Source organism: Mesoplodon mirus (assembly GCF_964341445.2).
Source record: "Mesoplodon mirus genome assembly, chromosome: 8".
In the NCBI taxonomy this organism is placed as follows: Eukaryota; Metazoa; Chordata; class Mammalia; order Artiodactyla; family Ziphiidae; genus Mesoplodon; species Mesoplodon mirus.
This window is the reverse complement of record NC_138984.1, coordinates 81926253-81938981: the sequence shown is the minus strand read 5'-3', so window position 1 is coordinate 81938981 and position 12729 is coordinate 81926253. Positions and strand designations below refer to the sequence as shown.

General features: G+C 36.8%; 1 protein-coding gene and 1 pseudogene across 3 annotated transcripts in view; one reads left to right on the top strand and one right to left on the bottom strand.

Annotated features, from left to right (window-relative positions):
• The window catches only part of XIRP2 (xin actin binding repeat containing 2), a gene marked incomplete at both ends in the record, with an annotated part of 301350 nt that overhangs the window by 256003 nt on the left and 32618 nt on the right, over window positions 1-12729 (bottom strand). The window lies entirely within an intron of this gene.
• LOC309809118 (signal peptidase complex catalytic subunit SEC11C-like) lies at window positions 3316-4055 on the top strand (annotated as a pseudogene). The gene has a single exon. The product of its transcript is annotated as a signal peptidase complex catalytic subunit SEC11C-like (transcript).

Below are 12729 nucleotides of genomic sequence, written 5' to 3'. Positions count from 1 at the left end.
TTTGTCTTTGGATGTGGGGTATCTTTTTTGGTGAGTTCCAGTGTCCTCCTGTTGATGATTGTCCAGCAGCTAGCTGTGATTCTGGTGTTCTCACAAGAGGGAGTGAGAGCACGTCCTTCTACTCCACCATCTTTGTTCAGGGCCCGAGCCCATAGTGTCTTGAATACTGTAGCTTTGTAGTATAGTGTCAGTTTTTCACCATTGAGAACGATGTTGGCCGTGTGTTTGTCATATAGCGCCTTTATTATGTTGAGGTAAGTTCGCTCTATGCCTACTTTCTGGAGGGTTTTTATCATAAATGGGTGTTGAAATTTGTCAAAAGCTTTTTCTGCATTTATTGAGATGATCATATGATTTTTCTCCTTCAATTTGTTAGTATGTTTTATCACATCGATTGATTTGGTATATTAAATAATCCTTGCGTTCCTGAGATAAACCCCACTTGATCATGGGTATGATCCTTTTTTTTTTTTTTTTTTTTTTTTTTGCGGTATGCAGGCCTCTTACTACTGTGGCCTCTCCCACTGCAGAGCACAGGCTCCGGACGCTCAGGCCCAGCGGTCATGGCTCACGGGCCCAGCTGCTCCGCAGCACGCGGGATCTTCCTGGACCCGGGCACGAATCTGTGTCCCCTGCATCGGCAGGTGGACTCTCAACCACTGCGCCACCAGGGAAGCCCCAGAGCACTTTTATAACATAACTTACATCTAACAACTAAAGAACAATTCATCATTTTCAATATTAGGTTTTACTTAAACAGTGCAGACTATCATTCTAAGTTTAACCACAATAATCAGGATACTTTGTATTTAGATCAAGATCTTTTACTTAAAAACCCTAAATATATTTAACAGCTCTAGAAATCATAATCGTCATTTTTATGCTCTGTGAGCAAACAGAGGATGAGAGTAGAATTGTCACCTGTGAGAGTTTTGGCAAAAACTTAGAAAAGATAACCAAAGCTTAAATAGTTCCATTTGTTTTGAGGTGACATGGACCAAGGATGGCAAATGAAATTCACTGGATGGTGACAATGTTCAATTTTTGTCTGATCCCTCTGGGTACTCTGGTCCTCCAAGAGTTATATTAGTGGAACAGGGCCTTCTTAAGTCCTCCAGAGGCTCAAGATTCTCAAGCTTCTGGGGAACTTCATCCTTTTTATACTAAACCTATTAAAATTTATCTGTATATGAGTGGAGCTGGGTCACAGTTGTCTTTCCAATATGTTACTTTCGTAAACATTTAATTAGATATGTACACATTTTGATTTTTTTGGTTTTTTTTTAACTTAATTTTTTTTTTTAATCTCAGCACTTTTCATGGGCCTTAAAGAGCTAATAGATCCTAAACCACATTCCTAGAATAACTAATTCTTAAAACATCTTATTATGGATTTTGAAATCCATGTAAGGCTTACAGTCCTATTTTTATGCTCTCTTAGGAATGGCAACCTTCACTGAGTAAAAACACAGTAAAACCTCATACCTTTGGCAGGTAGGAACTGCAGGGGAACGTGGAGCTGATTGTTTTTGTCTCTCCAGCAGGCTTTCCAGTACTCCTGCCTCAAGCAACTTATTCCAAGTCATAGAAGTGGGCGGGGGACCCAGGACCAGACAATCTTTTACCCCTTGGGGTCAGTAATTGCACCTGTTAGAGGATGGGGTCCTTGCTAGATTGAAAGGCCAGGGCAAGCAGGAGAAAATATGGTCAACATACCAAGAGAAGCAAAGAGGGGCAGAGTTGACAGGGATGAACCAAGAGAGTCTTGCTGTCATGTCTGTGGTTGCAGTTCCCACAGCATTTCCATTTCTGGGAGCTACCTCAGACACCAGGAGCATTTGAGTCACTCTAGATTGGGGAGTCAGTACATGATCTCTGCAGCCAAGCTGCACGTGATCAAATCCCATCTCTGCTGCTTTTTGCCTCTTGTGTCCCATTCACATTACCTAATGTCTCTATGGCTTGAATGCTTCAAAACTAAAAGGGGAATGATGATGATAATACTAATAACACCTAGGTCATAGCGATATTTGTAAAAATAAAATGAGCTAAAGCATATAAAGCACTTAGAACTATGCTTAGCATATATTGAATGATATGTGTTAATTATTGTTTTTGATCAGAGTTACTTGAATGAATATACTGTTTTTCTTAAGGTAGTTTGAATTAGGCTCCTGTAACAGGCAATTAATATAGCTATGATTATTAAAGGCAACTCTTGGTCCCTCTTCTCATATGATATGGACATTAACTCCCACTATCTCTCCTGGAAGCTATCTGTTTCTGAGAAGGAATGCAATGTAGCGATTATCCCAGATTTCAGAATGGCTCTTGTGTTGGCAGCTCTTATCAGTGGCCCAGGCATGAAATAGTCTTTTTTAACATTCCCAGATGACCTCATATTGACTCCTCCCATGTAACTTATAAATAGGAGGTAAAATTATTTGTTTTGGAGATCTGACCAAATATACAAAAAATCATAATTGGTCTTTATTTTTTAAAGGAAATATGAATGAACTAATGACAGTTTTAAAACACACATATACTTTAAATAAAATAATCATTGGTAGTACACATTAATTTGAACTAAAAGAGAAAATAAAAACACATCAAAACCAATAAATTGGAAGATACCAGTAAAGAAAAATTAAGGATTAAAATGTGGTTTAAAAAAATCAGTAAGTTTCATGCCAACTTTAATTGTACCAATTATTCATTTTTTGGTTGGAGAAAAATTCAGAGGGTCAAAGAGAAAAGGCTGCCATCATACATATCTCACTTCTCATTATTTGCCATTTTACCCAATTATATGTATCAGGACATTTTGGGTGTGTGGATTCCTGCTGAGGAGTATTTCTGAACTAGAAATAATTGAACTGGACATGAAATCAAACCCACTATGGAACAAGAGTCTGTACTCTAGAGGAAAATCATCTTGATAGAAAAGTCCAGGCTAAAGATCACATCAATGACCCAGCTTATCTCTTGGAGTAGCAGCTGGAGAATAGGTGAAAAAGAAGAGACTCAAATTAAAGACTTTACAAATTCTAATTTAGGTTACAAACACACAAATACAGGACATTCACCATTTTGATTGGCCTAATGAGGCCCAGTCATATGCCTACCACTAGCCGGTCACTGTGATATGGGACAACCATGCTCATTTTTGGCCAGACTGAATCACATGCCCCACTTCAGAAGGTATCCACCCTCTTGTGAACTGAAATAGAAGGGTGTTGTTTGCTATAAGAAATCAAGTGAGCTGTCAGTAACACCCGGAGCCCTCGGGCCGCCTCGGCCCCCAGAGACCCCGGCATGGTGCACGTGGGCGCCGCAGGGTCGCATCTCCCCGCGTCCAGCTCGGACACCTTAGGGGACCCGAGGAAGATGAACAAGCACCAGCTCTATCACCAGGTCTTAAACTTTGTCATGACTGTGTCATGATTGCTCATGATCTGGAAAGGCCTGATCGTCCTCACTGGCAGCGAGAGTCCCATCATGGTGATGCTGAGTGGCGGCATGGAGCCAGCCTTCCACAGGGGCGACCTTCTTTCTGTTCCTGACAAATCTCCGGAAAGACCCGGTTAGAGCTGGTGAAATCGTTGTTTTTAAAGTAGAAGGACAAGGCATTCCAACAGTTCACAGAGTAATCAAAGTTCATAAAAAAGATAATGGAGACATCAAATTTCTGACTAAAGGAGGTAATAATGAAGTTGACAATAGAGGCTTGTACAAAGAAGGCCAGAACTGGCTGGAAAAGAAGGATGTGATGGGGAGAGCCAGAGGGTTTTTACCATATGTTGGTATGCTCACCATTATAATGAACAACTCCCAAAATTCAAGTATGCTCTTTTGGCTGTAATGGGTGCATATGTGTTACTAAAACATGAGTCCCAAAATGAAAGGCAGTTCCTGGGACCAGACTGAAATAAATTCTGTTGAAAAGGAGAAAAGCTAATATATTTGAAATGTTCCACTTTCTGTATAAAAGGAAACAATGTGGAGACGTTTTTGTCTTGTTCGAATAAATGATTCATCAGTGGAAAAAAAAAAAAGTCAAGTGTACATCATGACAAATAGTTACATAATGACCAAAACCTCCACAGGTCCACTATTACAAAGAATCAGTACTCTGTCTGATCCTATGAAGGCAGTAGTATTTCCAAATAGCTTTAAAGTGGAGATCAAAAGAATCCTCTGATCAGGCAAGGACAGAGTAAAGGGAGAGCAGAGTTACTTCATAACAGTCACCAAAAATGGCTTCACCTTTGAATGGTTCGGCTAGCTTTTAAAATTTTACATATTGAGTTCCTATATTTAAAATTAAAAATGAATTATGTATCATATGAACAATCTTTCTTTTACTTTTTAAAAAATAAATTAAGAGGAAAGTGATACAAACATATCTAAATTATGTTATCAGTCTTATGGTGAAGATCTGCAGTTGGTACGTTTTTGATATTTTTCTCCTGTGAACCTGAAGAGAAAATGTTTTTATTCTAAATAACAAAGGAAACAATGTTTCCTGTAGAAATATCTCAATTAAAAACATTTAATTATTCCATCTGATAGCCATTTATTTGTATATAATGGTATTGAATTCAAATTTAATGAAACCATGTTTTAATTTTATTCATCTTCGTTAGATATTATTCCTGATGATTCATGTATATTTTGATGTTTTCATTACTAGCACAAGAGATGCCATTTGAGAATTTCAACTTAATTGGTAATATTTTGATGTGAACTATTTTTAACACTTATGTCAGCAATTTGGTTGATGCTGTGGAGCTTAATATTGAAAACAGTCCCTCTTCAAGGCATTTATTTTGCATTTTAAAAATACCTGATACTGAATATCTTTTCTAATACAAGTGAAATACAGAATTTTTCAATGAAAAGATCATATTTTGAAAGTAATGATTTTAACATTTCCTGTCTCCTCTTAGGAACTATTTAGCAGTACTAGTTTATAAAATATGCATAATCACAATGCTCTTTAAATAATACATAGAATTTGATGTTTGTGGCGAGATTGTACAATATTTTTATGGAAAGAGCATAATGAACAATATGGAACTTGGCAGCTTATTTGAGTTCTGGCTCTATCACTTACTAGCTGTGTGTCCTTGGACTGACTATAGTTGCAAAGGACCTTTTGCTTATATAGGGGGTGGAAAGAATGATTATTATTAGGCAATGCATTTATGTGACCTTTGAAGTTTTTCATAAATATAAAGTGAGACAGTATATGTAAAAGCATGCTATATATTTTTAAGGGCTACACAAATTAAAGACAATATTGTTTCAGGGGTCTTTGCATGACCTCTAAAGCTATGTTTGTCCTAGGACTGAAAAATGCCCAAGAGGATTAGGGGTTTTTTAAAGCCTGAACTGAGTCAGGGGAGTTTCTTGTCAAAGAGAAGTAATATGAAGAGGGATTTGACTCTGCATGGCTATGGAGCCTTCTGGCAGCTTTGGAAGCTTTGCTAGGGCATGGGTGCTTGTGACAGTTTTATAGCAGCACAGATACAGCAAGCTGAGGACCTACTGACTATTGAAGAGAACATATTTTTCTGGAGAATTTCTGTATCAACTGGGAGGAACTTGAAGGGTTAGAATTTTCACAGAGAAGACAGAAAGAGTCAGAGGAAGATGTTTTATTGCTGCTCCTTTATTATATCTTTATCACCAGACTAGTGCCATGTAATTAGTAGTATCTTCTAGTAAAGATTGGTATCAAAGGTGAAAATATTTGGCAAGGTTCTCTACTCAAAGTAAGATATATAATTGCCCTGGAATAACTTAAACTAGTATGTTTTTATGATTTCTTCTTTTTATAGAATACGTGTTCTAGTGATCATTTCTTTTTCAAATAATTTCTAATTGGGAATATAAGAAAAACATGTAGAAAATTTTAAAAAGATAGATAAGCATAAAGAGAAATATAAAAATCACTAAAAATTCTAACATTCAAAGACTCATACATGAATATGGTTAGCATGTTCATACTATTCTTTCCAGTCCTTCACTCTTTCTAGCTATCTGTAATTCTATATGCTATTTATCTGATGACTATTTTGCATAGTTGAAAATATATTTTACATGTGGTTTTAGATATTGAATTTTATAACATTATGTAATCACCATTTTCCCACATAACAGACTCATTTACTAACTAGAATAGTTGCTATTACCACCTATTAGACTTTTTTTTTTTTTTTCGGTATGTGGGCCTCTCACTGCTGTGGCTTCTGCTGTTGTGGAGCACAGGCTCTGGACGCGCAGGCTCAGCGGCCATGGCTCACGGGCCTAGTCCGCGGCATGTGGGATCTTCCTGGACCAGGGCATGAACCCGTGTCCCCTGCATTGGCAGGCGGACTCTCAACCACTGCACCACCAGGGAAGACCTAGACATTTCTTAACATTTTGTAATGAATTCAAAAGACTTCATTAACACAATCATAGTTTCGGGGTCATTCATGCCCTCAATTATAATGGAACTCCTCTGCAAGTGTCTTAAGATAACATTTCATAATTTAGGGAAAATGTCTCTAAAGACACATTGTCACTCAAGGATATGCTTATTTATTATCTCATATTTGACAAACGCTGACTTTTGAAGTATTCATACACAATTCATGCATTTTTAAGAGGAAAGTGGAAGAAGCTGTAGCCGTAGGTAACAAAGCTATGTTATAAGGGACCAATGTTTATACTTTATTTGTATGTTTTTTGTGTTCATTTTTTAGTGCTAGGTAACAAATTATCATAAAATTTTCACCTTAAAGCAGCTCACATTTATTATCTCTCAGTTTCTGTACGTCAGAAGTCTGGGCAGGGATTAACTGGGTTCCTGCTTCAAGGTCTCAGCTGGCTGCAATTAGGGTGTCAGCCAGGACTGCATTCTCATCAGAGGTTCAACTGGGGTAAAGATCTACTTCCAAGATCCTTTAGTTTGTTGGCAAAATTCATTCTTTTGGAGCTGAAGAACTGAGGGTTTTAGTTTTTTGCTGGAGGCCACCATCCTCTTTGAGACTGCCTGCAATTCCATGCTACCTGGGCTTCTCCACTTACTTCATGGAGGCTTTCTTCTTCAAAGCAAGCAACAGAGAGAGACTCTAGCAGAACAAAGTCTTACACAATGTAACATAATCATGGGAGTGACATCTTTGACTTTTGCCACATTCTATTGATTACAAGCAAATCACAGGTCCTACCCTCACTCAAGGGCTTGAACACCAGAAGACAGAGATTATTGGGGCCACCTTAAGATCTGTCTCTATACTTCTGTGATTTTCAAAATTCTATAATAAACATGTATTATGTTTGCAACATGAAAAATAGTAAAAGCAAAAACAAAGCAAAAAAAACCCCCACAAAATATAAAGGGACTTGTATCTTTAAAACAACAATGGAATAATTAATAACATGATAATGAAATTTAAAAGTACTATTCACAAATAGCTTGAGAAATATCAAACACATAGGAATAAATCTAAATAATGATATGCTAGATACCTACACTGAAAAATACAAAATATTACTGAGAAACAGTTTAAAAGACCTAAATAGCTAGAGATGTTTTATGTTACAGAATTGGAAGATTCAACATTTATAGGTGTAAATTCCCCCTAAATTGACATATAGTTTTAATGTATATCAATTAAAATTCCAGAAGTGGGGTGTGTGTATGTATGCACATGTCTGTAAGTTAACAGACTGATTCTATAAACTTAAATGCAAACATAAAGGGATTAGTATAGCCAAGACAATCTTGAAGAGGAAGAACTAAATTGAGGAAGTTCACTAGGTTCTAATATTTATTGTAAAGATACAATAATGAAGACAGTGTGGTATTAGTGTGTGGATAGACAAATAGGCCAAAGGAATGAAATAGTGAGTCCAGAAATAGATCCAAATGTGGAGGATAACTTGATTTTTATCAAATGTGCCACAACACTTCAGTATATGTCAAGGGGTGGGAGTGGTCATTTCAACAATGGTGCTGGAGCAAATAGATGCCCACATAGGAAAAAAAAAAGTCTTGACCTCCACCTTATACCATACACAAAAATTAATTCAAATTGAACCATGTATCTGAAAGTAATAAAGCCTCTAGAAGAAAACACTGGAACATTATAATATTGGGGTAGGTAAATATTTCTGGAACAGAACATTAAAGTAAGAACTTATAGATTAGACTTCATTAAAATAAAGCAATTCTGATAAGCAAAAGACATTATTAGGAATGCAAATATGCAAGGCACAAACAGGGAGATGGGAGATGGAAATCTGACAAATGACTTATACCTAGTATATATATAAAAATGCTACAAATAAAAAAAGACAAAAACTAACTTAAAATGATGGGCAGCAGGCTTGAACTGACATTACACAAAATTAGATCTCCGTATGGCTAATCAACATTGACAAGTTGGTCAACATCATTAGGCATCAGGGGACTGCAAATAAAAGCATAATTAGAGCAGTACACATCCACTTGAATGGCTAACATTAAAAATTCTGAAAGACATAAATAATGGCAAGGATATTAAGTAATTAGAACTCTCATACATTGATAGTGGAAATGTAAATAAGTTCAATCACTTTGAAGAACTCTTTGGCTGAACCCATTAAAGCTAAACATAAGCAAGCAAATGTGCCAACATTTCTACTCCTATCCAAGATCAATGTGCATATGTCTATGAAAATTCATGTATAAAAATACTCCTAGCAGTTTAATTCAAAAACTTAATAAAATAGTCACAGAATGAAAACAGCTCAAATGTACACCAATAGGAGAATGGATAAACAACTTGCAGAATACTTATAAAACAGAATACAACTTGGCAAGAAAAACATACACACCACTTTTACACACAATGACATGGACAAAGCTCAGAAAAATTATGTTGAGGGAAAGAGGCCAAACACAAAAGAACACAAACTGCGTGATTCCATTCATATGAAGTTTAAGAACACAGACAACTAATCTATTATGATAGAAGTCATAATAGTTGTTAACTCTGGGGAGGGTGTCATTGACTACTAAGGAGCATGAGGGAAGCTTTTGAGGTGAAATCTTTGTCTGAGTAATGCTTAAATGGGTGAATGGAAATACACCCATGTAAAAATCAACCAAGGGCTTCCCTGGTGGCGCAGTGGTTGAGAGTCCGCCTGCCGATGCAGGGGACACGGGTTCGTGTCCCGGTCTGGGAAGATCCCACATGTCGCAGAGCGGCTCGGCCCGTGAGCCATGGCCGCTGAGCCTGCGCGTCTGGAGCCTGTGCTCCGCAACGGGAGAGGCCGCAACAGTGAGAGGCCCGCGTACCGCAAAAAAAAAAGTAAAAATCAACCAAGATGCACACTTGAAATCTGTACACTCTACTGTATGTGAATGAACCACTTCAAAGTAAGAGGCACACCAAGGGCAAAATTTTGTCCATTCATGTTGGTCTCCAGATATAACTGCATTACAATTACGAGTACCAGGTCCTTTGCTTAGTCTTCACCTTAGTATTTAACCTTATTTGACCTTCACCAGTCCTATTTCTTTTTTCAAAAATCTTCTTTTTCAATATTTTGCTAGTTTCTTAACTTTTAGTTATCCTCACTGAGTTTATAACATGATACTATGATTTGTTTTTGCCTTCCTGGTGAAGAAACACTGCATTATGTTTTCATCCTGCCTGTGCCCTACTGCCCAAATCCTTCCTGCCTTCTGAAATTAGTGGTCATCTTGTCCACTTTTTCTACTCAACAGCTAAGAAATTTGAGGTCTAAAAGCTTACATAACCAGTACAAACTAACACAACTAACTATCCTCAAAATGTGTACATAACACAGACAACTCATTTTGACATATCTTTTTCCAACAGGAAGGTCCTGAGATAATACAACTCTGCCTATAAAATCTGGAATAGAAGAAAAAAGAGCAGCAGTAGTACAAGAAAAGTAGAAGGGCTTCTACTGCAATTTTAAGAGATCATCATTTTAGAGATATGAAGCCTGGAATTTAGAAATTAAAACGAATTACTAATATCATTGGTAAACTATATTAATGTCAGTGAAAAGTGTATTCAGATACTATTTTCCATGTTTCTAATTCAAATGGATCTATCCAAACAACAAAACAATACACATAAATTACCTTCATACAATTTAATTTCTTTATCTCAAAACAATTTCCATATTGACATATATCAATCGTTAAACTACTCATTCAACAATTTATTGTGCACCTATTGTGTCTTCCATGAACTTATTGAAATATGTTGCTATAAATAGAAATCCAAGCTGTCTACAACTGACTTCCATTCTCAGTAGCAGATATAACAATATCAGCAATGACAATTTAAAAAAGACTTTTTTCGTGATCAATACCTCATTTCAGGAAGGAAATCTGGCCAGCTAATCAGCAGAGTCAAGACTGGTGGGAAGTGGTGTGTTCCATGTTGTGGTCAGATTGCCCTTACTTCTGAAATATGCTCTATGGGAAACTAAGAGGTGCCATTATGCATCAAGTTAAAAATAAATGGAGGTGCCTTATGTTAAACATAATCTATCTATAACCCATGTTGCTGATGTCCCATTCAAATCTGAAAAATTTCCATCAGCAACACACAAAAACTAGAATCTAGTATAATACCTCTGAAACTATGTTCTGAGGAACTTGGATATGAGGGAAAATCCGTTATCAGTGGGTCTCAACCTTAGCTATATGCAGTCATTATTTGGACATTGTTAAATTATAATAATTCTCTGTGTCTCAACCACTAATTATTCTAATTTAATTTGGTCTTGGGTGAGGACCACACTTTTCTCTCTATTTTTATAATATTCCCATGTCAGCCTGAGAATCATTTTTTCATTTGAAAAGAATGAATTCAAAAGATGTTTTAAATGACTTGACTCAGGAAGTCATCTGATGTAAGAAACCCAAAGTAAGAAGGTCAGAAGAAACAAAGAAGTACATCTCCAAATATGTTCAAACCACCATTTCTTTCCGGAAATCAGCAAAAACAACATAAGAGATTAAGGAAGAGATATGCTGGTGAATTTTTATTTTAAAAATATCAAATATAGAGTAAAACAAGAAAAGAAAAACCAAAAAGAGCACTGGTTTCAATAAATAAGTAGTCAGAAACACTTTTTAATAATACTTTCACAATTCTAAAATCACCATAATCTAATAATACTATAAAGACACACTCACAATATTACTCCAGTAATACCACAATCTCCAATAATGGGTATCTGTCAATCTAAAAAGAGAAGCAAGTACAGGCTAATTAAGGCTTTTGACTAGAGCCTTTCAGAGGTACCCTGGAAAGTCAGATTTAAACCCCTGAGATGATCTTTACTTTTCAGAATTCTTATCAGTATAACTGGAAGCAGGGTTTTTGAGGACAGCAGATAAATAGGGAAGGATCCCCAAAATGCTATATTTCTAAGGACCATAGCCCTCACTTAATAAGGAGATATGTTCAAGTGAAAACATGCCTTATCTGGCCTAACTATAGCTTATTATAGAGCAGTGGTTCTTAAATTTTAGCATGCATCAGAATCACCTGGAGGGCTTTTTAAGATTCAGATTGCTAACCCTAGCCCGAGTTTCTGACTTAATAGGTGGTTAGGGTCCCCCAATTTGTATTTCTAACAAGTTCACGTGTGATGCTGTAGCTGCTGGTTGGGGGATCACTCTGATATAGAGTATTTACAAAGGCTTTATGCTGATCTCTAGTATTTGAGAACTAGAGCAAATTTCTCCATTATCTGTTTATATTGAATCGTGGAAATTCTAGGGAACTTCCACTAGTCTAATTCCACAACTGTAAGGAACTTGTGTCAAGATAATAAAGTCTCCCAAGGGTGATTCCCCCTACGGACCCTCGGCCTTATGCTGATCATCCAGAATTGTTCTCATTCATGAATAGCCCTGCTGACCTGTACTCATATTTGGCTGAAAGATGAGAGGTGAGGAAAGTTCACTAGCATTCTATTTCACCAGTTGTTTCTATTTCTTGTGTAAACAGAATTTGTAAGCTAAACATTTTGGAGAGCAAAAATTTCAGAAGGTCATTTTAATTCTATAAAGGAAATGGAACAAAGGACACGCAGATTCTTAAATGATGGCAATGATCTTGGGTTAACTTTTCTCACAGTGATTTCCTCTTCTCTGGGAATGTCCTCTGGGAGAGAGAAATTGGTAGTCATGCTCTTATCTGACCCTCCCCCCAGCCACATCTGATTAGTGCTGCACTGAATGTTCAATCAACGTCAAACCAGTAAATATTTTCTAGATTTTTAAAGTGCAACTGTGACTCAGTCTTTCTATGATGGAAAATATTGTAAAATGTAAAATTGAGGTGCTGAGTGAAGGAGGTTGTGTTTCCCAGCATGATGATCATGATGAACAGGATAGATGCCATATTCCCCAGCATGTGGTGGAAGATGGTTCACACTGATAAAAAACTGAACTGACATTATTGGGAAGGAAAAATATCTGGATAGGGAGGGAGAGGAAATGAGAGAGAAGGAGATCTGGCAGAATTCAATGACCTATTTACAGTAGTTCATGATGTTCAATTGCATAATTTCCTGGACTATTAGCTGATGGTTTAACCCTTCTCTGAGCACCCAATTTTCTTAGTTTTTTTGAGTTGGTTGCTATTACTTGCAATTTAATTCAAGAGGCTCTTCTTGTTATTAAGCTTAAGTCAAGAG